The sequence below is a fragment of the Martes martes genome (assembly GCF_963455335.1).
Source record: "Martes martes genome assembly, chromosome: 5".
Taxonomy (NCBI): domain Eukaryota; kingdom Metazoa; phylum Chordata; class Mammalia; order Carnivora; family Mustelidae; genus Martes; species Martes martes.
In genome coordinates, this window is record NC_137892.1 from 118,527,889 (window position 1) to 118,554,500 (window position 26,612).

A 26,612-nucleotide genomic window follows, 5' to 3' on the forward strand; every position below is an offset into this window, starting at 1 on the left:
ATTTATATTTTCAGTAGGAATTACCCCCACATGTAGTTGTAGATTTGGTATCTGTGGGAGGAGGTGAGTTCAGGGTCTTCTTATACTGACATCTTGGACTATCATTTTGCCTGGTGTTTTTCAAAGGTAGGACTTGAATCATTTTCCCAATTTCCTCTATGGAAATTTGAGTATATTTAACTTGACTAGTTCCATTTTGGCAAATTATATTTTCCTTGGAAGTTATCTATTTGTATGTAAGGTTTTTTAAGTAATAATAGTCACTTTAAGTGGAATAATAACATTAAACTTTCACAATTAAAGCAAAGTTTTGCCACTAAATAAAGTCTTTTGGTTTTCAGGATTGTGGGCAGAAGTATAGTCCTTTGTGTTAATATAAGTTTTCAATTTTCTGTAAAGTTGTGTGAAGTAACTTTTGAGGATCTTTCAATATTTCTTCTATTTCAGGGCTTGCCATCCCCCTTGTGATTTCTAATTTGTTATATTTGTTTTCCCCCTCTCTTTCTTTTCATTTCTTGATTGAGAAGCTAGTGGTTTGTCTATTTTGTTGATGTTTTCAGTAAGCTAGCATTCTGAGATTTCAATTTCATTGATTCATACTTTATTTTTTTTCCTTTTCCTTCTGCTTTCTTCTGTTTCCTTCATTGTACTTGTCTTTTATGTTGGGAATTAAATTCATCCACTTTCGTTGATCATTCTTTGTCAATTTCCCATATAGAGAATTGGCCTTTTTAACATGTAAATTGAGGTCTAGTTTAATATCGGGGAAACTTTTATTAACTCAGAGTTGTAAATATTAGTTCTGTTTCACATTTCACCCCCATTTCACACCAGCCATATGTCTGTTTGTTTCATCTTCAGGGACTCCAATTATGTTTTTAGATCTTTGCTTCTCTTCCATGCCTATCACTATTTCTTTGATTCATTGTACCCCTATTTTATTTTTCATTCTTTGGGTCTTTCCTCACCCATCATGTCACCTCCACCTTCCCTCCCCACTCTAAACACATACTCAGGATTGTCTCCCAGATCTGCCACCCATGCTCCTGAGCAATTTCAGACTCCTTCTGGATATACACGAGACCCTAGGCCTGTTTTAAGAACTGTGAGGCTCTCCTTCCATAGAGGAAATTTTGTCCATGTTCCACCTCTTAGTGTCCCGCTGTCCTCTCTCATTTCCCACTCAGTCTGGGTGTGATTCTGCTCTTTGACATGAGATCTCACTTGGCACTGGTGGCTTCAGAATGTTTGTTTCCCTACAGACACATAACTTGATATTTAAAGCATTATCTCTTTCCTAGTAAACAAAACAAAACAGGGTTTTTATTTTTGCCCTGTTTATTGGAATGGCTTTTGAAGGATATGTGGAAAGATTGTGATTTCTGTAGAGTCTATCATTTCTATAGAAAACCTAGAAATCAAGATTTCATTTTCAATAAGGTTTTCTGCTGCTAAGACATACAAAGTAAGCTTGAAATTACTTACTTAACAACCCATGTTTGAGGGACCAGTAAAATATTTCCATGGCTTATATTTGAATATCTCCAGTAAGTTAAGTTCATTAACTCCTGCTTTAACCCATTCAAAAATAACTTTTTTTTTAGTAATACAGTTCTAACTTGTCTTTATTTTATTTTTATTAAGTATAATTATGTACAATATTGTATATAAAACTGTATATACAGTTTTATATAAAATATACAAGTAGGTATAATTGACCTGCAATATCCTATTAGTTTCAGGTATATATTATAATGATTTGATATTTTTATCCATTATGAAATGATCCTTATGGTAAGTCTCATTATCATCTGTTACCATATGAAATTATCAGAATATTATTGAATATATTTCCTATGCTGTACATTACATTCCCATGACTTACTTATTTTATAACCAGAAGTTTCTACCTGTTAGTTCTCCTTACTTATTTCAATCATTTACCCATTCCCAAATGCCTTTCCCCTCTGGTAACCAATAATTTATTTCCTGTGTCTGTGTCTGTGAGCCCGTTTCAGCTTTCTTTTTTTTTTTTTCTTAATTTTATTTTTCAGATTCCACATATAGGTGAAGTTATGTAATATTTGTCTTTCTGTCTTTGGCTTATTTCTTTTAGTATAACATCCTCTAAGTCCATCTATGTTATCTCAAACAGAAAAGTTTTATTCTTTTTTATGGCTGAGTAGTATTTCATTGGCACATACTACACTTTTTTTTATCCATTCTTCCATCAGTAACACGTAGGTTTCCTCCATATCTTGGCTTTTGTAAATAATGCTGCAGTGAACATAAAGTTGCGTATATCTCTTCAAATGGGTTTGAAGAGATACCTCAGAGATACCTCAGTGAACATAAAGTTGCGTATATCTCTTCAAATGGGTTTGAATAGATACCTCAGAAGTGAGATTGCTTTGTTATAAATAGTTTTGTTTTTAATTTTTGCATAAACACTATACTGTTCTTGTAGTGGTTACACTAATTTACATGCCCACTAGTATATAAGGGTTCCCCTTTTCCACATTCTTGCCAACACTTGTTATTTTCTTGTCTTTTGCTAATAACCATTCTGCCAAGTGTGAGACTACACATGATTGTGGTTTTGATTTACATTTACCCGATGATTAGTGATGTTGAACACCTTCCTTTGATCCTATTGGTCATCTCTATGTCTTCTCCGAAAAAAAAAAAAAAAGTCTGTTCAGATTCTCTGTTCATTTTTAAATCTAATTGTTTGTTATTCAGTTGGATGAATTCCTTAGATATTTTGGATATTAGACCCAAGATATATGTATATATCTTGGATCTAAGATATGTAAGATATATAATTTGTAAATATCTTTTCCCATTCAGAACTTTGCCATTTTATTTTGCTGATGATTTGTTTCCCTGTGCAAAAGTTTTTATTTATTCCCATTTATTTATTTTAACTTTTGTTACTATTGCCTATGGGGTCAGATCCAAAAAAATACTGCCAAGAGCCATGTCAAGAAGCTTACTTCCTGTGTTTTTTTCTAGGATTTTTGTGGTTTCAGGTATTACATTCAACTCTTGAGTCCATTTTGTGAGTTAATTTTTGTATATAGTATAAGTAGTCCATATTGGGTTTTTTTTTCTGTGTGGCTATCCAGTTTTTTCCAGAACCATTTATTGAAAAGACTGTCTTTCTCCATCATATAGTCTTGGATCCTTTATAATAAATTAATTGTCCATATATGCATGGGTTTATTTGTGAGCTCTCTCTTCTGTTCTATTGATCTATCAGTCTGTTTTTGCTCCAGTACCATACTGTTTTGATCACCATAGCTTTGTATTGTAGCTTGAAGTCCAGGAGCATGATATCTCTAGTTTTTTTTTTTTTTTTTTTAAGATTTTTATTTATTTATTTGACAGACAGAGATCACAATTAGGCAGAGAGGCAGGCAGAGAGAGGAAGGGAAGCAGTCTTCCCACTGAGCAGAGAGCCTGATGTGGGAAGACCCTGATGTGGGGCTCAATCCCAGGCCCCTGGGATCATGACCTGAGCCGAAGGCAGAGGCTTTAACCCACTGAGCCACCCAGGCACCCCTGATATGTCTAGTTTTGTTGTTTTTTCACGAGATTACTTTTTCTATTTGAGACCTTTTACAAATTTTGGGACTCTTTGTTCTAGTTCTGTGAACGATATCATTGGAATTTTAATCAAGATTCCATTGAATCTGTAGATTGCTATAGGTAGCATGGACATTTTAGTGATATTAATTCTTCCAGTCCAGAGCATGTTATATCATTCCATTTATTTGTGTTGTCTTCATTTTTTCCCCCATGAATGTTTTATAGTTTTAAGGTACAGGTCTTTCACCTCTGTGATTAAATTCATTCCTATTTATGTTATTTGATACAGTTGTAAATGGGACTGTTTTCTTAATTTTTCCAATTGCTCATCAATAGTGTATAGAAACACAATCGATTTCTATATGTTAATTTTGTATTCCATGACTTTACAGAATTTTACTTATTCTAATATTCGAATGTTTTTTGGTGGAGTCTTTAGGATTTTCTATATGTAGATTTTTTTTCTTCCCTTATTGCTGTGGCTAGGATTATGTTGAATAAAAGTAGTGAGAGTGAGCATCCTTGTCTTGTTTTTGATCTTAAAGGAAAAGCTTTCATCTTTTCACCATTGAGTATGATATAAGCTGTGGGTTTGTCACATATGGCCTTTATTATGTTGAGAAATGTACCTTTTATCCTATGTTGTTGAGTTTTTATCATGAACAGATACTGAATTTTGTCTAACATTTTTTGCAACTAGTGAGATGATCATATAATCTTTATCTTAGGTTAATGTGTTGTATCATGTTGGTTGATTTGTGGATGTTGGAGCATTCTTGCATCCTTGGAATGAATTCCACTTGATTGTCGTGTATAATCTTTTAAATGTATTGTTGAATTCAGTTTGCTAAATTTTTTTCTGGATTTTTGTATCTATGTTCATTAGGGATATTGGCTCTTTCTTTCTTTCTTTCTTCTTTTTGGTACTATAGCTAGTTTTGGTATCAGGGTAAGGCTGACCTTATAAAATGAGTTTAGAAGCATTCCTTCCTCTTCAGTCTTGTGGGATAATGTGGGAACGATATGTACTAACTTTTCTTTACATGTGTGGTAGAATTCACTATCAAACCACTTCATCCTGAATTTTTGGTTTTAGGAAGTTTTAAAATTACTGTTTCAATTTTCTTACTTGTAATTGGTCTATTCAGATTTTCTATTTCTTTGTAATTCACTCTTGGAAGGTTATGTATTTCTAGGAACTTATTTACTTTTTCTAGGCTTACCAATTTGTTGACAAATGATTGTTCAGAGCAGTTTTTGTGATCCTTTGTATGTCTATGGTGTCAGTTGTAACTTCATTTTCTAATTTTATTTGGCACTCCTCTTTTTTTTCCCCCTGACAAATCTGGCTAGAGGTTTATTGATTTTTATCTTTTCAACAAACCAGCTTTAGATTCATTGATCTTTTCTATTGTTTCTTTTAATCTCTTATTTATTTCCACAATGATCTTTATTATTTCCTTCCTTCTACTAACTTAGGAATTTGTTTGTTCTATTTATAGTTTCTTTAGGTGTAAAGTAAGATTGTTTATTTGAGATATATTTTGTTTCTTCAAGTAAACCCATGTTGCTATGAACTTTCCTCTTAGACCTGCTTTTGCTATGTCCCCTAAATTTTTGAAAAGTTGCATTTCCATTTTCACCTCTTGCCAGGTATTTTTTTTATTTCCTCTTTGATTTCTTTGTCAAACCATTGATTGTTTAATAGGATGTTATTTATTTTCCCTGTGTTTGTGTTATTCTAGTTCTCTTCTTGTGATTGTGTCTGAATATCATAACCTTGTGGTTAGAAAAGAAGCTTGATAAGACTCCTGCCTTCTTGAATTTATTGAAACTTGTTTTATGGACTACCATGTGATCTCTCCTAGAAAATGTTTCATATGCACTTGAAGAGAAAGTTTATTGTGCAGTTTGGGGATAAAATGTCTACATATGTCTCTTAAGTCCATCTGGTCTAATGCCTCTTAAGGCCAATATTTCATTATTGTCTTTCTGTCTGGATGATCTATCCACTGATGTAAGTGTAATATTAAAGTCTCCTACTGTTATTGTATTACCATCAGTGTCTCCCTCCATGTCTGTTAATATTTGCTTTATATATTTAGATGCTCCTATTTAGGGTACATAAATATTTATGAATGTTTTATCTTATTCTTGGACTGATCCTTTTACTATTATGTAATGCCCTTCTTTGTCTTTTGTTACATTCTTCTTTTAAAGTTTATTTTGTCTTAAATGGGTATTTCTACTCCAGCTTTCTTTTTGTTTCCATTCACATGGAATATCTTTCTCCATCCCTTCACTTTCAGTTTGTGTGTGTGTTTAGATCTGGAGTCTCTTGTAGTCAGTGTATAAATGGATCTTGTATTTTTATCAGTTTAACCTCCCTATGTCTTTTCATTGGAACACAGTCCACTTACAGTTAAAGTAATTATTGATATGGATGCACTTACTGCCATTTTGTTAATTGCTTTTTTTATGGATCTTTTTTTACTTCTTTTCTGTTTTCTTTATCTCTAGTGGTTTGATGGTTTTCCTTAGGATTTGGGTTCCTTTCTCTTTATTTTTCTTATATCTAGTATAGGTGTTTGTTTTTTAGTTACTATGAGGTTCATATATATTGACCTCTATTTTTAGCAGTATATTTTAAGTTGATAGTTGCTCAAGTTCAAATACATTCTAAAAGCACTTCTATCTTCACCATCCTCCTGCCCTCCAACCACCACCACCACATTTTATTTTGAGATCATATTTTACATTTTTTAATTTTGTGTATCTCTTAACTACTTATTGTAGTTTTGGTTGATTTTACTCTTTTCCAAATAGCTTTTTAAGTGGCTAGTTTACTGCCTTTACTGTATATTTGCCTTTACCAGTGAGAATTTTTTCCTTGTTTTCCTGTTTTCTGATTTCTAGCTTAAGGCCTTTTCTGCTTAAAGAAGACCAGCCCCTTAACATTTCTTGTAAGGCCATTTTACTGGTGATGAACTCCTTTCGTTTTTGCTTATCTGGGAAACTCTTTATTTCTCCTTCAATTCCCAATGATAACATTGACAGGTAGAGTATTCTTGCTTATAAGTTTTTCCTTTTCAATACTTTAAGTATATCCTCTCACTCCCTCTTGGTCTACAGTTTCTTCTGAAAAATCAGCTGATAGTCTTATGGGGTTTCCCACATATATGATAGTTTTTCTCTTGCCTTTAGAGTCTCTCTTTAAATTTTGCTGTTTTAATTATCGTATGTCTTGGTGTGGATCTTTTTGAGTTCATCTTATTGGATACTCTCTGTATTTTCTGAATCTGCATGTGTTTCCTTCCCCCAGGTTAGGGGAATTTTCAGCCATTTTCAGCTTCATATAGATTTTTTTTGTCCCTTTCTCTCTTCTTCTGGGACCTCTGTAATATGGGTATTAGCACACTTCATGTTGTCCCAGAGATTCCTTAAATGATCCTTATTTAAAAACATTCTTATTTTGTTTTGGTTTGTTCTTTTCATTGGGTGATTTCCACTCTTCTTGCTGCCACATAACTGATCTGTCCTGAATCATCTAATGTGCTATTCATTGCTTCTAGTGTATTTTTCATTTTTGTTATTGTGTTCTTTAGTTCTGATTATTTATTTCTTATATTTTCTAACTCTGTTGAAGTTCTTACTCTGTTTTTCCATTCTTCTCCTGAGTTTGATGGGATCTCTATGATCATTAATTTTAACTCTTTATCAGGTAAATTACTTTTCTCCATTTCATTAGGGTTTTTCCCCTCTTGGATTTTATCTAGTTCTTTTGTTTGGAGTATATTTCTTTGTCTCCTCATTTTGTTTTACTTCCTGTGTTTGTTTCTATGAATTGGGTGGGAGAGCTATCTCTTCTGGTCCTGAAGGAGAAGCCTTGTGTAGGACTGTTCCCTGTGTAGACCACATGTATGTGGAGGCTTTGGCAGACAAGCTGGAGCTGGTGCAGCTGGTGGGCTGGTGGGGGTCCCAGAGCATTTCCCATGCAGGCTGCCTGGGCAGGATGGCTGGAGCTGCAGTGGTTGCTGGCCAGGGTGCTTTAGGGCAGGCAGTGCTAGGACCATTGTGATAGGGGAGCTGAGTGGGTGTGGGCCAGGGAGCTGAGGGGTGTGCTGTGCAAGGGCCACCATGATGGGACAGTTGGAGTTGGAGCAGGCATGGACTGAGGAGTCTTGGAACACGGCACAGGGTTAGGTGCCAGCAGGGGAGTCTTGCAGCATTCCATGCTGGAGCTTCCTTGATGGGACAGCTGGGTTGGGGCAGATGAAGGACCTAGAGCCTGCCAGGATGGCCCTAAGAGGCCAGCTAGAACATACAGGCTCTGCTCTTGCCTGCCTTATCAGGGTGGAGGGAAAATGTAAAATATTGTGCTGGCTGGGAGAGAGTTCTAGCAGTTCTCAACTCATTTGGCAGGCATTCTAAGATTAGATCTAATGGATATCCTTCACTTATAGTCTACTTGTTCTTTTAACCACTATTGTTTTCACTGTCCCCCTGGTGTGAGTGAGTCCTTGCAGGGCTCAGTGATATCCTTCCCTACTTGAGGTCCCTGCATGAGGAATGGATTTCCTTTCATTACCATGTGTCTCTCTCCTACCTTCTCTATGTGGTCCCTCTCACGTGTATTGTGCAGCACTTGCTCAATCAATCCTCAGTTCTTCTTCAGGAGGAATTGTGCAATATCTGGGTGTAGATCTGGTTTTTCTGGGGAGGAGGTGAGTTCAGTATCTTCCTACACTTGGACCCTCACTTGTCCTTAGATGAAATACTTCTCTCCATAGTTTTTACTTGTAATACCTAATTCTGACCTTTGGGGTTACATAGAGCAAGTGTAAACTTCCTGGCTACTAGAATTTATAGCATTTGATGATTAAAAATCATGATCACAAGTGTTCCCTTTTTCAGAGTTAATTATTTTAATTCAATCTATTTGTTGCTGTTATGTACAGAAATGCAGTATAATATATGATCACATTATAGCAGTGAGGCTTTGTGCTTATTTCATTAGTTATATTTAACTAGATTCTTAGCTCCTGAAAGAGCATTCTGTAAATCCTCTCTTAACTTGGAGATGCCTATTTTCTTTATCCAGCAAAATTTAAACAGATGTTTTCTAAAACTGAAGTTTGGTTTTTAGAACTTTCATTATTTATGTATATGGTATAATTTCAAGTAAGCCCTAGAAAACCCACAACTTTAGGAGCTAGAATCTGAATAGTTGTACCTCTCTATCTTTAAAAATGCTCATTTTGAGTGTTTTACTGGAAGATTCCAACTAAGAAGTTACTATTAGATGTGAAAACAGTGCAATAATAATGAGTTATAATCAAAAGAAGGCCAATAAACATGTTAGTTTTTTATATTTACTGTTGAGATCAATGGAGACCTAGAGCTGAAATTTGTTTTTACTTCATCTGGCTTTCTTTCCTCAGCTTTTTATGGGTTTCTCAATCACTTTACTTGTCTACAGCAGGAGACTTTTATGTGCCGGTAAAGGCTGTTAACCAGTTCCAAAGTTGAGAAATAAAGTTACCATTACACACAAGGCTGTGTTATACTGGGCTAAACTGATCCTGTCTTTAGTAAAACTAGTAAAGAAAGGACAAAGCCAAGATATTAATGGGAAGCATCCTATAGGGAAAATCCCACAGAGGGGTAGAATAATAAACCAAGCAAGGGGAAGTGTTTTTATAACAAATGAAAGTCTTGACTTTCTTTCATGTTTCTTGCTTGTTTTCAGAGTAAAACCTGGAAAACACTAATTAAAAGATAATTTGTCAGAAATGCAAACATTAAAACAGCCCAAGCTTGTCTTTTAATCTGTTGACCCTAGAGCCACCAAGGAAATTAATAGCTTTTATGTAACATGATCCCCTACTTTGCTTCACTACTGAAAATTATTTCTCAAGGAGACTGCATCTTGTTTTGTATTTACTCAGAAATAAGTCATGAGGTTCTGCCCCACTGTCGTCCTCCCTCAAGAGCTACATTACTGGCTATAACGCAGGTGGCCCTCAAGCCATCATTGTTCTACTGGGTCTCCTTTCTTCTACCAGTGACTGCTTGCTGCTGTCACTGCTCAAGCTCAAGAGAGGGGCTACTGCTCTTCTGCCTTAACTGTGGGCTTAGACCCTCTTAACTTCCTCCCCGCCCCCCGGCCCCCAGTACAACTAAGGCAGATTTTTACCCAACCTTTAGCAGTGACTGAATGAATTTGGAAAATACTCAGAGTAACAGTGAATTGGTCTACCATTAGCCAGCATGTGTCCTTGACTTGTTCTTGGCTCAAGTCCATGTGGCCAGAACAAGTTTGTTTTCCATGATTAAAAACTCTGAAACTTTGTGCTTCAGAGTCAAGTCCAAATTGATACCCCACTGTTCCTTTTTTTTCTCCCCTTATACTTCAAAGAGAGAAGAGGAAATTTCCTTAATTCTTGCCCTATGTTTAGTATTTTTACAGGATAATTGACTGACTGAACATCCATTCCCTTCAAGGTTGTAAGTACCTTTCACATAGTCTCAAAGAGTACCTGTGAGCCCTAGGAGGGGCAACACTAGCTCAGTCCAGTTTTTTTGCAGCCTCATTTGAACAAAGCTTCAAATCTCATCCCTAATAGGCTTATAGAATGACAAGAACATGAGGAAGAGAGTGAAAGGAGAGGATCCATCAGGCTGGAATGATAGGATTTATTGAAAGATGGTCTCCTATACAAATTGCCTCCTAAACGTGTCTGTTATTAATAATTCCTCAGTCTTTCTTCACTTTTAATCTTTATTTCCAATTTATCTTTTCTTTTATTCACTCATATTGCCTATCCTTTCCTTTTTGTTTATAAATCATAATCCTTTTTCTTTTCCTCCTATCAAATTGTACTTTAGACATGATGGCAATATATGATCTATTCGTCTATTCTTCCCTTTGGGCAATAATATCTGTAATTTAAAAATAAAAAATGTCTCTCTTCCCTTTAATAATTTTATTTTGCCATCACCTCAAACCAAGTTTATCTCTTCCATTTATAACTCCCTCAAGTCATGCCCTGGATATAGTCATCTTCTGACTTAAAATGTGTAAATGGGAAAATTATTTAATATATATCTCAATGGACTTAATTTAGTGTTACTAAAAGAGCAGTTAATTATGTTAAGGGAATTAACCAAAAAATTTACTAACAAATAAAAAAATAAGGCATGAATTTTTCTTTTTTAAAAAAGATTTATTTGAAAAAAAAAAAGATTTATTTGTCAGAGAGAGGGAGCACACTCAAACAGGGGGAGAGGCACACAGAGGGAGAAGCAGGCTCCCCACTGAGCTGGGAACTCAATGCTGGACTCGATCCCAGGGCCCTAGGATCATAACATGAGCCAAAGGCAGACACTTAGCTGACTGGGCCACACAGATGTCCCTCTTCTTTTTAAGTATTTGTTGTCAAGACTTACTACGATTCTGAGGAATTTACAATGTTGAAAATATTTGGAAATACTATTTCCATGAATGTGTAAAAAGAAACAATAGTGAAATTTATACAAATGGTACCAGGGAAATGCAGAGGTATTTTAAAGCAGACATTAATATTTTAAATAAATCTGTTTGAAAACAAAAGCTTTTTGATCCCTTGGGGGAACATCATAATACTTTCATAATAATACTAAGATGTTAGGGTGCCTGGGTGGTTTAGTTGGTTTTCAGTGGATTTCATGGACACCGTAATTATTTCAGAGAATACCTTACAGCTGTTGTTTTTCAGTCATGATTATTTGGTAAATATTAACTTGAAAATGAAAAAAGTCAGCCTGTTACTCAAACAAATTGACAGTATTTGTTGCCATTGATAAAATCCAAGTTTTGGCAAGCATGTTTCTGCCACCATGAATTTGATAGCTTCTCGATTGTTTGACTTCTAGGATGAGAATAATGGTGATATTAATGAATATTTTTTTAACATTATATAATGAACTATCTCAACATTGAAATGGTCTGTATAACTTGATCAGTCAATATTTTCCAAATGACCAATGTATAATGTTACAAATTTTTCATGAATAAAAAAATTAAAAGTGCACTGAATTTAAATGTAACAAGTGAAAAAAATGTTCATTGATACAGTTTCAGATTTTACATTGCAACTAGTGTTTAAGAAACCGTTCCTCTTTAAGTTTAGGTGTAATATCAAAGATGGAAATCCACAATTATCTGAAGAGACTATTAAAACACTCTTCCAGGGACGCCTGGGTGGCTCAGTTGGTTAAGCAGCTGCCTTCGGCTCAGGTCATGATCCCAGCTTCCTGGGATCGAGTCCCACATCAGGCTCCTTGCTCGGCGGGGAGCCTGCTTCTCCCTCTGCCTCTGCCTACCACTCTGTCTGCCTGTGCTTGCTTGCTCTCTCTAACAAATAAATAAATTAAAAAAAAAAAAACCACTCTTCCATTTTGTATCTATGTATTTTGTGTGATGCTAGATTTTCTTCATATATTTTAACCAAAACAATATATGGCAATAGATTGAACACAGAATCACATAACAGAGAATCCAGTCCTATTTTGATAAGATGGACATTTTAAAGAGACATGCAAAAATGTAAAACAGTGCCACTCTTCTACCAATTTTTGTTATAATCCTGAGGAATTTACAATGTTGAAAGCATTTGGAAATACTATTTCCATGAATGCATAAAAAGTAACAACAACAAAATTTTTATACACAGAGTACCAGGGAAATGCAGATATATTTTAAGGCAGACATTATGATTCTTTTCATAAAAATATTTGTTAGTCTGTAATGGGTTTATTATTGCTATTTAAAATTAAAGATTTAGAATATTTTAAAAGTTTTAGAATTATAACTTTAATTTCAAATATGGTCAATATTAATATATCTAACCCACCTAAACAAATGTTCTTTGTAGTCTTTAAGAATTAAGAAAGTAGGGGCACCTGGGTGGCTCAGTGGGTTAAAGCCTCTGCCTTCACCTCAGGTCATGATCTCAGGGTCCTGGGATCAAGCCCCGCATCCGCCTCTCTGCTCAGCAGGGAGCCTGCTTCCCACCCACCCCCCACCTGCCTTTCTGCCTACTTGTGATCTCTGTCTATCAAATAAATAAATAAATAAAATCTTTTAAAAAAAAGAATTAAGAAAGTAAAAAAGCTCTAAAACCAAGAATTAAGAGCCAGTGTTTCATGTATATATATATATATATATACATACATACACATATATATACACTTTATATATCCAAATATGTAATATCTGTCTCTAGATTGAATGGAATAGTTTGTCGCAAAGTATTTCTCAAGCCTAGAACAACTAGAAAACTCAACAAAATACAAAAACAGTAAAAGGTCCGAAAGAATCCGAGCACTACCAAGTCAGCTAGGAATTGAGGTCCAGGATTCGAGAAAGAAAGAAAATATGTGGAGTGGGTTTTGACATTCTCTGATGCTTTATTCCTCAAGGCATCTGCTGATTCATAGTTGGCATAAGTAGAGAGGCTGGGAAACTGGGTAGAGCTTTTAACAACCTTAGGGGCATGGTGAGACAAAATTGGATTTTGAGGCTGATAAGTCAGCTATGAGTTGAGAGGCCAAGATCTCAGAGAAATGGGAAAATATCATGAATCCAATGTTCTGCATCAGTTTTCTCCTTGGAGCATTCTCCAGCTTGCAAGGTATAGCTGCAAGAAACTAAAAAGCAAGCAGAGTTGTCAGTGTTCTCTTTATTTTGGAGAGAACAAAAGCTATAGTTCAGGACCTGCCAAGGTGAAGGTGCTATGGTAAACGCTCAGGACTTTCAGTTGGGACCCCTGAAGGGCTATTCCCCAGGAATAAAGCGAAGCAGAAATATATCAGCTTCACAAAGACTGAAATTCAGCCTTGTTTTCTTCGTTCTTGACTGGGTGAAGGTGGGCAGACTCTGCTTTAATTATCTGCCAGATACTTTAAGAAAAATTCTTCTTTGGAGAATTAAAACATTATCCAGAGGTTCAAATGAGAAAATAAACAGTAGACATAGACTGGTGACCCAGATAATGGGTATTATCAGGTGCAGACTTTAAAATAATGGAAAATTTTTACCATAAACTAGGAATTTATTCATTTTTGTCTTATATAGAAATAATTAAGAACACAACTGATAATTTTAATACCAGATTAGACATAACTCATCTGGAAGATATTAAATATATCCATACTCAGCTCTGTGAGAAAAAAGGACAGAAGATAGAGAAGAGTCATATAGGATATGTGGAAAGTCTCACATACTTGTGATGAAAGGGGGAAAGAGAGAAAGGGAGTGAAGAAATATTTGAAAAATATTGGTTGATAATTTCCCCAAAGTGATTAAACATGTCAAACCACAGATTCAAGAACAATCAGGATAAATATAAAGAAAACAGTGCTTAGACACATCACGTAAAATTCTAAAAGTCAATGACACAGAGAAAATCACAAAAGCACCCAGAGACCCAGATAAATAAACAAATACAAAAGACAAAAAATAGCATCTTTATTTTTTTTTTTTAAGATTTATTTATTTATTTGAAAGAGAGAGAATGAGTGGGGAGGAGAGGTAGTGGGAGAGGGACAAACAGACTTACCACTGAGCAGAGAGCTCAATGTGGGGCTTGATCCCAGGACCCTGACATCATGACCTGAATCCAAGGCAGATGCTTAACTGAGCCACCCAGGTGCCCCTAAAATGACACTTTAAATTGCTAAAATATTAGCAAGCCATTCAAGAATCAAAGATATCCTTCAGATATAAAATTAAATATAAAGACATTTCAAACAAAAAATGGGAGAGTTCATCATTAGGAAACCCACACTAAAAGAGACACTAAAAAAACTTTAGGAAGATGGGGTATGATCTTAGAAGCCTAGAAATACAAGAAAAAATTAAGAGCAGAAATGGCAAATACCTGGGTAAATCTAGAGAAACATTGATTATATACAACAATAATGCCTTATGGGGTTTGAAATATAAATAAAGTATATGTCAACATTTGTATAAAATATGAGAAGGACCTAGAGATAAAGCATTCAAGAGTTCTGTATTGTCTTGGAAGTGGCAAAATGAATTAATTTACATTAGACTTAATAAGTTAATAATAAACCTCTAAGGTAAGTTCTAAACAGATAAGGAAAACTAACAAATGAAAAAAATGGAATATTAAAAATATATTGGATTAAATGAAGGTAAGAAGAGAGAAAAAGGGGGAACATAGAACAGGTGAAATAAAAAACAATTAGGAAAGTTGTATATTTAAATCCAACCATCAGTAATTAAATGTAAATGGACTAAATACCTCCAATCAAAAGTCAATACTTCTCTGAACGGGGAAACTTTATGCTACTTAGAGCACGCTATATTACCATGCTACTTACAAAACTACATGTGATTTAAAGACATGGATATAAGGGTGCACAAAGATTGAATAAGAGACTGGAGAAAGAAAAAAATGTTTCATGTTTCCATGACATAGAGGAATGTAATATTTCTATCCCATATTTTGTAGTTGAGAGTTCTGCTTTTTCTAATTATTGTTAGGGTTAAAGGCTTTTATCAAAGAAGCATGTCTTGATTTGGTTAATACACTTTCCTGGAATTTCATGTATTATATGTGTTTATTTAAGCTTTTTTAATGGAGAATTTCAAACAAATATAAGAATAGAAAGAATGATCTTGAATCACAATTGTTAGTACATGGCTAATTTTGTCTTAGCTGTATCCTTACCTGTGGGTTATTTTGCACAATTCCTAGGTATCATGTAATTTTATTTTAGGACATATCACAAAATATAAGAACACTTTAAAACTAGAGATAATATTATTATCAGGTCTTAAAAAATAAACACCAGAGTCTTCAGGTACATTATGGAGAATGGTTCCTTATGAGTATGGAGTTTCTCTGTGGAATGATAGAAATATTCTGGAATTACAGAGTGGTCGATGGTTGCACAAATTTGTGAATCTATTAAAAGCCACTGAATTGTACACAGTAAAAGGGTAAATTTTATATGTGGATTATATCTCAAGACAAAAACCGAAAATAATTCTTTAGCATCAGATATGAAATTTTAAGTTAGATCTTTCAATTCTTATTTTATATCCTTAATAATGCTCTTCTATATGGAGTTTATTCAGAGAATGTCTAGAATCCATTGATGAGGTTACCTCTAAGAAAGCCAATATTTCATTAAAAAATAACTAAAGTTTTTTATGTAGGCTTTTGGGAAGGGTGGTATTTTTTTTTTAAATAAATAGATACAAATTCTTACAAGATGAACTTCAACACAAAGTACCTAAACTTTGATATAAATCTAGTTTTCAGGAATTCTAAGACCTGTTAGGTGTTAATTATTTTATTTTCCAGTTTATCAGACTGTACTGGCTATGGATTCAGAATCCTCAGCCATACTAGAAATGAAGCCATCCACAACTGAAATTGGTTTCCAGGAGTCTGTAATTCTGTGTTTTACAGTTTTTACAATATAATGGCAATGACAACAGCTACTATCACTAGGTAACACTTGATAACTTATGTAACAGGTACAAAGTACCCTATCCATTTTTATTTAGTTAGTTAATTTTAATTATTAAAATAGAATTGAGGGGTGCCTGGGTAGCTCAGTCATTAAGAATCTGTCTTTGGCTCAGGTCATGATTCCAGGGTCCTGAGATCAAGCCCTGCTTTGGACTCCCTGCTAGGTGGGAAGCCTGCTTCTCTCTCTCCCACTCCCTCTACTTGTGTTCCCACTCTTACTGTGCCTCTGTCAAATAAATAAATAAAATCTTAAAATAAAATAGAATTGACATACAATGTTATATTAGTTTCAGATGTACTACAGTGATTTAGCAATTCTATACATTACACAGGTGCTCACCATGATAAGTATAGTTACCATCTGTCACCATATGAGCTTACTGTAAACATACTATATTCTGGTACTGTAATTTTCATCCCTATGATGAATTTATTGTATACTGTAAGTTTACTCTTCTTAATCGCCTTTACCCACTCTGTCTATCCCCCTATTCCCTTCCCTCTGGCAATCACCATTCTGTATTTATGAGTCTGTTTCTGGTTTTTGTTTGATTTGTTTAGATTCTACATGTAAGTGAAATCATATGGTTATCTGTTTTCCTCTGTCTGACTTATTGTACTTAGCATGGTACATAGTACCCTGTGCTAAGTGCTTTAAATTCAGTATCTCATGGAGTCTTCATGACTACTTTATAGAGGGAGGGTAAAGATATTAAAATAATTTTATTTCTTTTTTAGCGTGATAGGTTGCCAGCTCCAGCAATGCAAAGGCTGAGGTGTTTAGCGAAATCTGGCCAGTAACCACTCTAGCACAGCTCTACAACTAACACAGCCTTCTGGTTTCCCAACTAGTGAGAAACTCTTTGGGTCTTTTGTCATAAGTTGATACACAGAGAAAAGGAATACATTTCATGGAAGTGTTGCTTAATACCATGTGTTCTATCCAGTAGAAGCATTGAAGCAATTAAGAATATGAAGAGCTTATGTTTTCTTTTGTTTTGTTTTTACGTGTTTCAATGTGTGGCCTATGAGCACATTTTTATAAAGGGCTTTTATTTCCTTGTACAACTCCTGACAAAAAGCTATTTCTATGCATTTTACCCAATAAAGTATAAGATACCAGTTAGACATTCTTTATTATTCTCCTAATCCATTATTCAGTTTCTAAAGCTGCAAGAGATACATAATAAAACTCTATTTTTGAGTGACTGTATTCTGTGAGAACTTCTTAGTTTAACTCTAAGGCTTGTCCTTTCTGACTTGCTGTGCAAATCTTGAGTTCAGTTAGGCACCTTATGTAGATGATAGCTTTGGAAGCATATTTTATGCTTGGCATGAGGTACGCTGGTCACAGCATCAGCAGTGACAAGAAAATCCAGTAAAAGTCCAACTCAGCCTTATGCCCAATGTAAAAACTCTGCCACGGTCCCCAGGGAAATCCAAGCTTCTGTACTGGGCTATGTGGAATAGAATTTTACTATAGGATGCCACAGTGCAAGTGGTTTAGTCCTACTTGCCCTCCCACACTTAATTTCTTCCATAATTTGTTGAACAACTTGAAGTAGGCTTTTATAGAGAATAAATACATTATTGCTTATTGAGAGCTTACACTGTACTAGACTGTTAAAAAGATTCCATGTATTTATTTTAGAGAGAGAGAGTACGAGTAGGGGTAGGAGCAGAGGAAGAGGGGGGAGAGAGAATCCCAAGCAGACTCTGCACTGAGTGAGAAGCCTGACACGGTACTGGACCTCATGACCCTGAGATCATGAGCCAAAATCGAGAGTCAACTGCTCAACCAATTGAGCCACCCAGGTGCCCCATGCATTAGACCATTTGAATGATTGCATATACCAGGGGTCTGCAAAGTTCCCTAAAGAGCCAGATAGTCAGTGTTCTAGAATTAGCATTCCATGTGTGTCTGTTGCAATGACTCAACTCCATAACTGCAACTGGAAAGCAACAAATAGTACTTAAATTAATGTGCTTGTGTTACAAAAAACTGTACTTACAAAAGCAGACATTCGACCTGTGGCTGTGGTTTGCCAAACTTTGGCATATACTCTTTTCCTCCCCCCCAAATTGAGGGATAATTGACCTATATAATATATTAGTTTCAGGTGTACAACATAATGATTTGATATTTGTATATACTGTGAAATAATCACCAAAATGACTCTAGTTAACATTTCTCACTAACATCTCTAGCATCACAAAAATTTTTCTGTGATGAGAACCTTTAAAATCTACTCTCTTAACAACTATCAAATATGCAAAGCACTATTAAATATAGTCACCAGGCTGTACTTTACATCCCCATGACTTAATTTGTAAGTGGATTTTTGTACCTTTTGGCCCCATTTAACCATTTACCTATCTCCCTACTGCCTATCTCTGACATCCACCAATGTGTTCTCTGTATCTATGAGCTCAGTTTTTGGGTTCTTATTTTTAGATTCGACTTATAGATGAGATCATATGGTATTTGTCTTTCTTGGTATGACTTCACTTGGCATAATGCCCTCAAGGTCAATCTATGCTGTGCAAATGACAAGACTTCATTCTTTTTTATGACTGAGTAATATTCCATTATGTGTGCGTGTGCTTTATTCATCTTATTTACTCTTCCATAGACTGGTACTTAGTTTGTTTCCATGTCTTGGCTACTGGAAAGCTGCAATGAGCAGAGGGGTTCAGATATCTTTTCCAGTTAGTGTTTTAATTTTCTGGAGCACTCTCTTAATGTTCCCAACAACTTAACAAGGCAGGTACGGTTATTATCCTCATTTTACAGATATGGATACTGGAGCATTGAATAGCTAAGACATTTGCTCAAGATCACATGACTCGGGTAGTAGAACTTGGTTTTGAACTCTAGCAGTCAACCTGTAGAATCTATATTCTTAAGCAGTGAATCACATTGCCTCTTCAGTTCCAAAGGTAGCAAAACAGTCATAGTTCATGCTTTACCATACATAATTTCACTTATTCCTTACAACCACCTTGTGAGGAAGATATTATTTTCTCTTTTCCAATAAGAAAATTGAATCAAAGTTTGAGCTTGCTTGAGGTCAGACAGTAAATAGGAGAGTCTAAATTAGAACATGGATCAAATTCATAGGTCCACATCACGTTCATGAATGTCAATGGGAAGGCGCAGCGTATACTCACTAAGAAACTTAGAGACTTCACTTCTCTCATCTAACAGAGGTAGTGACCATATGTAGCTAAACTCATGGGAGTGAGTGGCTTAATCTGGTGAATGAATAAACAAAATGGAGAGAATAAGGCCAAGAAACTAAGGTGGTTCAGTGAGACATAATTTATTCACACTTATATTAAAATTACATGAGCAAAGGTAGGAATAGTAATGAAGACAATGACCATGAGCCAGGAACTGGAGGTGTTGGAGAATTTAGGAAAGTGATGTAGGGGTTGTTTGATGACAGCATCAAGGAGAAATAATATGTGATATCATCTGATTATATAAGGTTCAAAACTCATTTTTTGTGTATATTTTTTTCAGCAGAGTAAGGAAGGGAAATTGTTTGGAAGCCACAATAAGAAGCAAACAGAAAACCAGCCCTACCTCTATGCCAGTGGGCAAGAAATGTGGGAGAAAAAAAGAGCCACCATTTGAGAAGGCTACAAGGGCATCTGCATTCTTAGGAAAGAGCCAGATTTCATACATAGAGTAATATGGGATGAGGACAAAATGGGATGTTCAGGACAAGGAAAAGGGGGACCTGCAGAACCCCATGAAGATTAGAGTAAGGGAGATGAGGGATGATCCAGGGCTCTGTGCAGTGATGGTCTAATGAACAGCATAGTGAGATTCAAGTTGATTCAAAACATGTAACACTGGCGAAGCCATGTGTATGAGAGGGCTTGGGAGCTCCATCTTTAACCCTTCCAATGGAGATAGATGTTTTAAGGGGATTTTAATCCTTACGCACTGGTTTCTTAATCCCTGCTAGGGAAAATTCAGTCTTTGAATGTGCATACTTTTCTTGACCTATGTTGATTGATTGGTAGAGGAGCTGGGTGTTAGTCCAAGAGCAGAGACCCATCTTCAGCTCTGATGATGGGGATGAAGACCTCAGAGAAGTGTGATCTTTGTCCTGGTTCTGGGCTTCCTTTTCATCTGTTGGTCTTACTCTTGGTCTTACTCCACCCTATACCATTACAACTGGCTGTACTCCTTTCTAATTTCCTGTAACTTAAGTTTAGTCCTAAGAATCCTAATTTCCTATAACTGACTCACTGACCACCACTTCCATCTTCCACTCACTACCTCCACCTCTCAACCCCAAAAGTCCTTCCAACCTAATTGGACATTCTATCTATCTATCTATTTATTTATTTATTTATTTAATTTTTTAAAATTTTATTTATTTATTTGACAGAGAGAGATCACAAGCAGGCAGAGAGGCAGGCGGGGGCGGGGGGAGCAGGCTCCCTGCTGAGCAGAGAGCCTGATGCGGGGCTGGATCCCAGGACCCTGGGATCATGATCCGAGCTGAAGGCAGAGACTTAACCCACTGTGCCACCCAGGTACCCCGGACATTCAATTTATTAATCTTATTGCCTTTCACTATACTTTATCACCAAAATGATCTCACTTTCCTTCCTAAATTTCAAGATCAGTCATTACCTTTCACATTACCCTTGACTCACTTTCATTACCTTGTGCCTGCATCTGTACAGTTGAATGTGGCTTGAATAAAACACATAACTGGTCTGATCTGGTTCATTTTAAACTCATGACCATAAATCTTTAGGGGATTCTTAATGCTGCCAGGCAAGCATACTATACAATCTCAGTCCATTCACTCTCTCATTTTAGATAACCATTTTATATCTCATTTTCTTCTTTAAAAGCTCCAATACTCCCTCCTCCACCATCCTCATTCTCAATGATGATCTAGTTCCTATTCCACTGAGGGGAAAAAAGAACTGAAGGAAGAGCAAAGATCTTCCACTCATTCCTCCATCATATCTACCCATTTGCCAATATGGACCCCAGTGGACTGGGCCTTCCCAACTGTGACCGAGGATGAAGTGCCCAGGCCCGTTTCTAGCATTTGTCCTTTCACTTCTACGTGAGATCCAGTCAACTCTCATCTGCTCAAGACATTGCTATAATATTCCCTCTCACCCACATCATTACATTTTATCTTTCTAATAGATCATTCCTATTAGAAACAAAATAGGCCATTATTTCTCACACCTTACCGAAAGTTTTCTTGACCTCCCCTTTTCCTTTTAGCTGACACTCCATTCCCCCCTCCCTTTACAGCAAAATTCTTTTTTTTCCTGAGCCTGTTCCAATCATGCTTTTGCTTGTAACATTCTTTTCAATCAGTAATCAATGATTGATGATTTCTTCTTTCTAAATCTAATACTCATTGTTCGATTCCTTATTTTCTACCTATTAGCAGCATTTGGCTCAATTGATCTCCCCACCTTCTTAAAACCTTTCACTCGGTTTCTGAAATATCCTATCTCTCTACCACCCTCAAGGGCTATTTCTCAGTCTTATTTGCTTCTTTCTTCTTATCTCCTCAACCTCTAAATGTGCATGCTTCCAGTTCTTAGATCTTTCTTCTACTCTATACCCATTCCCCTAGAATCTCATCTAAAATCTCTAGATGTTACCCACATGTTGATTGCTCTCAGTTTACAATCCAAGTTCAGTCTTTGCCTCATACTGAAGACTGGTCTATACAGTTGTCAGCTTGACCTCTCCCTTTGATGCCTAGTAAGTATTCAAGTTAAACATGTCTAAAATTGAATTTCTTCCTTATACTTAACCTGCTTTTCCTACCTAGAACTTTCCATTCCCTGTTGATTTCCTTCTTACTATAGATGAGTGTTATGCTGCTACTTGAACAGATTTTGCACATAACTGGGCATCACGGAGGGTATGCAGATGCTTATCTCATGGTCTCTGCCCTCAGAGTTTAAAATTTAATAGGAAAGATGTAGCATAAACCTACAGTTGTCTTCTAGCACTCATTCTCCTCCCTTCCCTTTAACAATCCTGAGCTTTTTCTGGACTCATTGCTGCCTAACGGCAGGTTAAGGTTGGCGGGACAACAAGACAGGGGTATATGATCCCCAGACCCCATGGAATGCCCACATCAGCCCTGGATTACTTACACTGCTACATGAGAGAAAAGTGAACCATCTTGTTGAAGCTGCTCTTGTATTTTATAACAGCCATATTGGCATCCTAAGGATGGAATTGAGAACTTACACAAGTGAATCACAGAGTTTTCCCAAAATATGAATGATGGCGGGGAGGTAAGAGCAATTCTGGGACTAGACAAGTAACTTAATTGAATGAAGTAGGCCGGTAAAAGACAAAAGGAGGCTGAGGGGACCAGATGAATTGTAGAGCTGAACGCTGCCTGGAGATACTAACAGTTCAACCATATTCTAGCCCCAAAGAATCTGCAGTCACAAAGTCAGTGTGTCTAATTCTCATAAACCAAGAGTTGCCTTAAAGTTTTTTGTTGTTGTTAAAAGCAACCTCCTTTTCTAACTAATCTTATGCAAAACTAGAGTATATAGCACCCTAAAAGCAGATCTGCCCTGGGTGAATGAAGCCGTACTCTGTTCCCTTCTTCACTGCTGTGGGTGGGCTCTGCTGTGAAATAGTTTTTAAATGACCTGTCTAGTCTAATCTCTTATTTAACAGATGGGAAAAGTTAGACGTTTAGTGTGAAACCAGAAGGATGTCATTTTACCAGTCTGGGCTTTGTTTTCCTCCTATTGGAAGCAAGCTCGAGCTAATGAGTGTCTACTCCATGCCCTTCTGGTGAGCATTGAAGGCAACATGGACAGAAAGAAACTAGTATCTACTGATCAGCTACTACGTGCTAAACTCTTTTGCATTTGTATCAGATATACCAGCTGTATATGATTATTCCAGCAATTATAAGGTCAGATTCAGAATGACAATGAGTTTGTAATGTACCCGAGTTTACTCTTCCTGGCAATAGAAATGTCAGGTAACTTTACATACCCTCATCTCATTGAATATGCTCAATTCCCCTGTGAAGTAGTCAGAGTAGGTATTCCTATCCCCCTTTCTACAGCTGAGGAAACTGATGGTAACTGATTTGCCCACAGTCATAACTAGCAAATGACAGAGCCAAGACTGAAATCCAGGTCTACTGTTTTTTATGACAACTCTCCTTAAATTAGCAGACCTAAAAATGTGAATGAATTCACCCTAGGTCTTATAAATATTTATGACTCCGGCCAAAATTATTGCAGGGTGTTTTGTTTTCATTATTAATAGCAACTGCACATCACTCCTATCCGCACCCAAAGGCAAAGGGTATTAGAAGGTGATATGGTTGTTTCACCTGGGTATGAGCTACTTGGCTTCTGAGATTAGCTTCAGCAAGTCCTAGAGAGATATTACTAAGAGCAAACAATTAAGTAAATCTTGTTTAAGGAGAATTCGGTAGGAGATAGTTAAATCCTATATTTTATTCAAATATTCAGACTTGAACTTAGAATACCCACTCTTCTCAGTTGTCTTCATAACTCTGATATATTGGGGATGACCGGAAAAATTAATCTGTGGCCGTTTCATTTGTCTCCTTTTAAAAAGAAAGGCCATTGAACCTTAAACTATATTAAGCATTAAATTTTTATGGTCAAATTGAGATTCTGCAAAAATACAGTTAATTAAATTTGTAGATGATCTACTGTCTGGATTTATATGGGAGCCCTTGATTGAAAATGAGCTATAAAACCCATGTTGAGTGAGTATACCCAGCCTCCACCTGCCAGGGAGCTGTTTCTGGAACAAATGGTCTCTGTGTCCTGTTTCATTGCGTAAGTGCATGTTAGAGGATAAATGAGTTGAGCATGGAACTTGCTCCTTTCCTGTGTCTGACCTCTAATTGTTCCTGCCCTCCAACTGGGTTTAGCCCTCACCTTATGTCCTCTTTCCAAACTCACTCTCTACCTGATTGCCCATCTGATGTCTAATGGGAAGTTCAATTAATGTATTTGAAATAAAACTTTTGGTTTTCTGGCACTACAAAGTTCTTCTTTTTCAGACTTCCCCATCTCAGCAAGGGGGACAATCCACTGTGATATTCAAGCTCCAAAACTAGGAGTCACTTTACATTTTTCTCTTTCCAGTCACCTCTAGTTGAATTCATCACTACATTCTGTTCAAGTCACCTTCTGTGGTATTTCCTTCACTGAAACTCTTCTCTCCATTATCCTGGAGCTATCCTGGTTCAGGCATCTCCCCAAGCAGATAAATCAACTTCATGTATAGGGAAAAAGGTGTTCTCTTGGAATGGACAAATCATTGAAATGGACAAAGGGTCTCCTTTCCAGCCCTCGCCTTGCTGGATTCCAGGGCTTGGCAAGATGGGTAAGAGCTAGATTTTGATTCCCATTTGTCCCCTGGCTTGGACATATTTGTAGTAGAGTCTGTGCAGCAGCACACTATAGCCTACTGGTCCAAGCTACCATGATCTCTTCTCCGATCTGTTCTAGTCCTCTCCCAATGCATCTCCTTATCTCTAATCTTGTTTTTCTACAATCCTTTCTACACACTATGGTAAAATTGATCTTTTCAAAGTATACATCAGATCATTGTGTTTTCCTGATTAAAATCCCTCTTAACTTCCCTATTGTATGTAGCAAAGAACCCCTAATGGTTACAAGGCCCTCCACCACCCAGCCCCTGATCACCACTGTTCCCCTTCTCACTTTTTCTGGACACATTAGCCTCCTTCCTAATCTTGAACATACAAGGTTAGTCCTGCCTAGGGCCTTTCACATCTTTGGGTGGTTGTCCTATTCTCGTTCAAATATCACCTCTTTATGAAGGTCATCCATGACCTAGTTCTCTAAAGTTTATACACCAAATGCCCTACTCCCACCTCTTTCCTTGTTACACCATCACCCCATTTTATTTTTCTCCATAGTATTTAACACAGTCTGAAATCAGCTTAGCGTCAGCTTCTCCCAGATTCTAAACTTCTTGGGGGCCAAGAAGTTGTCTGAATTCTTCCTTGTTATACTCTCACTTTAAGGGTGCTTGTGACACAGTAGGCACTGAAGAAATAGAATGAGAGAAGGTGGAGTCAGAGAGCTAAGTTAGGGACCTGTGGGAGAGGATAATGATATGCAGCAAGCATAGTTGTGAAACTTGTTTAAAAATCCATATTCATAAAGTAAACTTGAAAATAATTCCATCTCTGCATCCCCCCCGCCCCCATCCTCTAAAACTTCTTTCCTCTAAAAAAGTCTCTCACTTTTGAGTCCAAAAAGTGGGTATTACATATGTGTGTGCTGAGTCATTAGTTTCCAGGGAACTCTGACTGTTAAAGGATGTCGAACACCTCTCCTAAGGGGAAAGCAAGACCTTGTTGCTGGGAGAACTTTCTGTATAAGGACTTCACCCAGCCTGGCGCCAGGGTTGAGCCTCTTGCTGTCATTTGCTTTCCGGGCACAGTAGAGCGAAGCAGCATTGTTTAACCTTTTGGAAGCTGTGTATGAAATTTACATTAGCAGGGTGTTGCTGTTCAGTTACAAACCGTTTATCCCATGAATATCAATGTGACCGTTTGCTCTGAGAAATTATCTTCTTTCTGTTGAGAGGAGGTGAGGAATCCATAAAAAGGTGCAGAAGATAGGAGAGACAGTCTTGATTCCTCTGAGCTTGCTGGGGTGAATGATTAAGGAGCCAGGTGACCTGTGTACCCAGAAAAAAGCTTCTGGGAAATCCTACAGAAATCTTTCTTTTCCCTCTCCCAGGGTGACTTTTGAATAAATATTTTGGTTTATTTAAAAGTATATGAGTGCCTACCACAGAGCCTTGAAAATAGGCATTTAATAAACATCTACCCAAATAAGTTGCTCGATATGTAGGAATATGTATTAAACAGAAAACTCATTGAGTCATTGAGGAGAAAAACGGACATGTAATTAAAATAACGGCAACCTCAATCTACAATTGATCCCTAAGAACTTTCTTTACAATTCTATTTGAATAGACTCTGGTGACCAGAAAAGGAACTTTAAAAATATACATATGAATAGATTTCATTCTCCAGAGCAGTTTTAGTCTTGGAGAGAACTGAGCACAAAGGGCAGAATTCCCATACATCCCTGTCCCTGCCTCCCCTCAGTTCCCTCCATTCATGACATCTTACATCAGTGGGGTAAACACATTTTTCATAATTGAAGAACCAATATTGATACATGATTTATTAAAGTCCATAGTTGATATTGGAGTTCACTCTTACTGATATATGCTCTATGGGTTTGGCAAATGTGTAGTGATGTGAATCCACTATTAGTATCCTATAGAATAGTTTCACAGACCTAAAAATCCTCTGTGCTTCATTTGTTCATTCTTACCTCTCCCAATGAACCTCTGGCAACCACTGATTTTTTTTGTTGTTGTTGCCTTTTTTTTATTATGGTAAA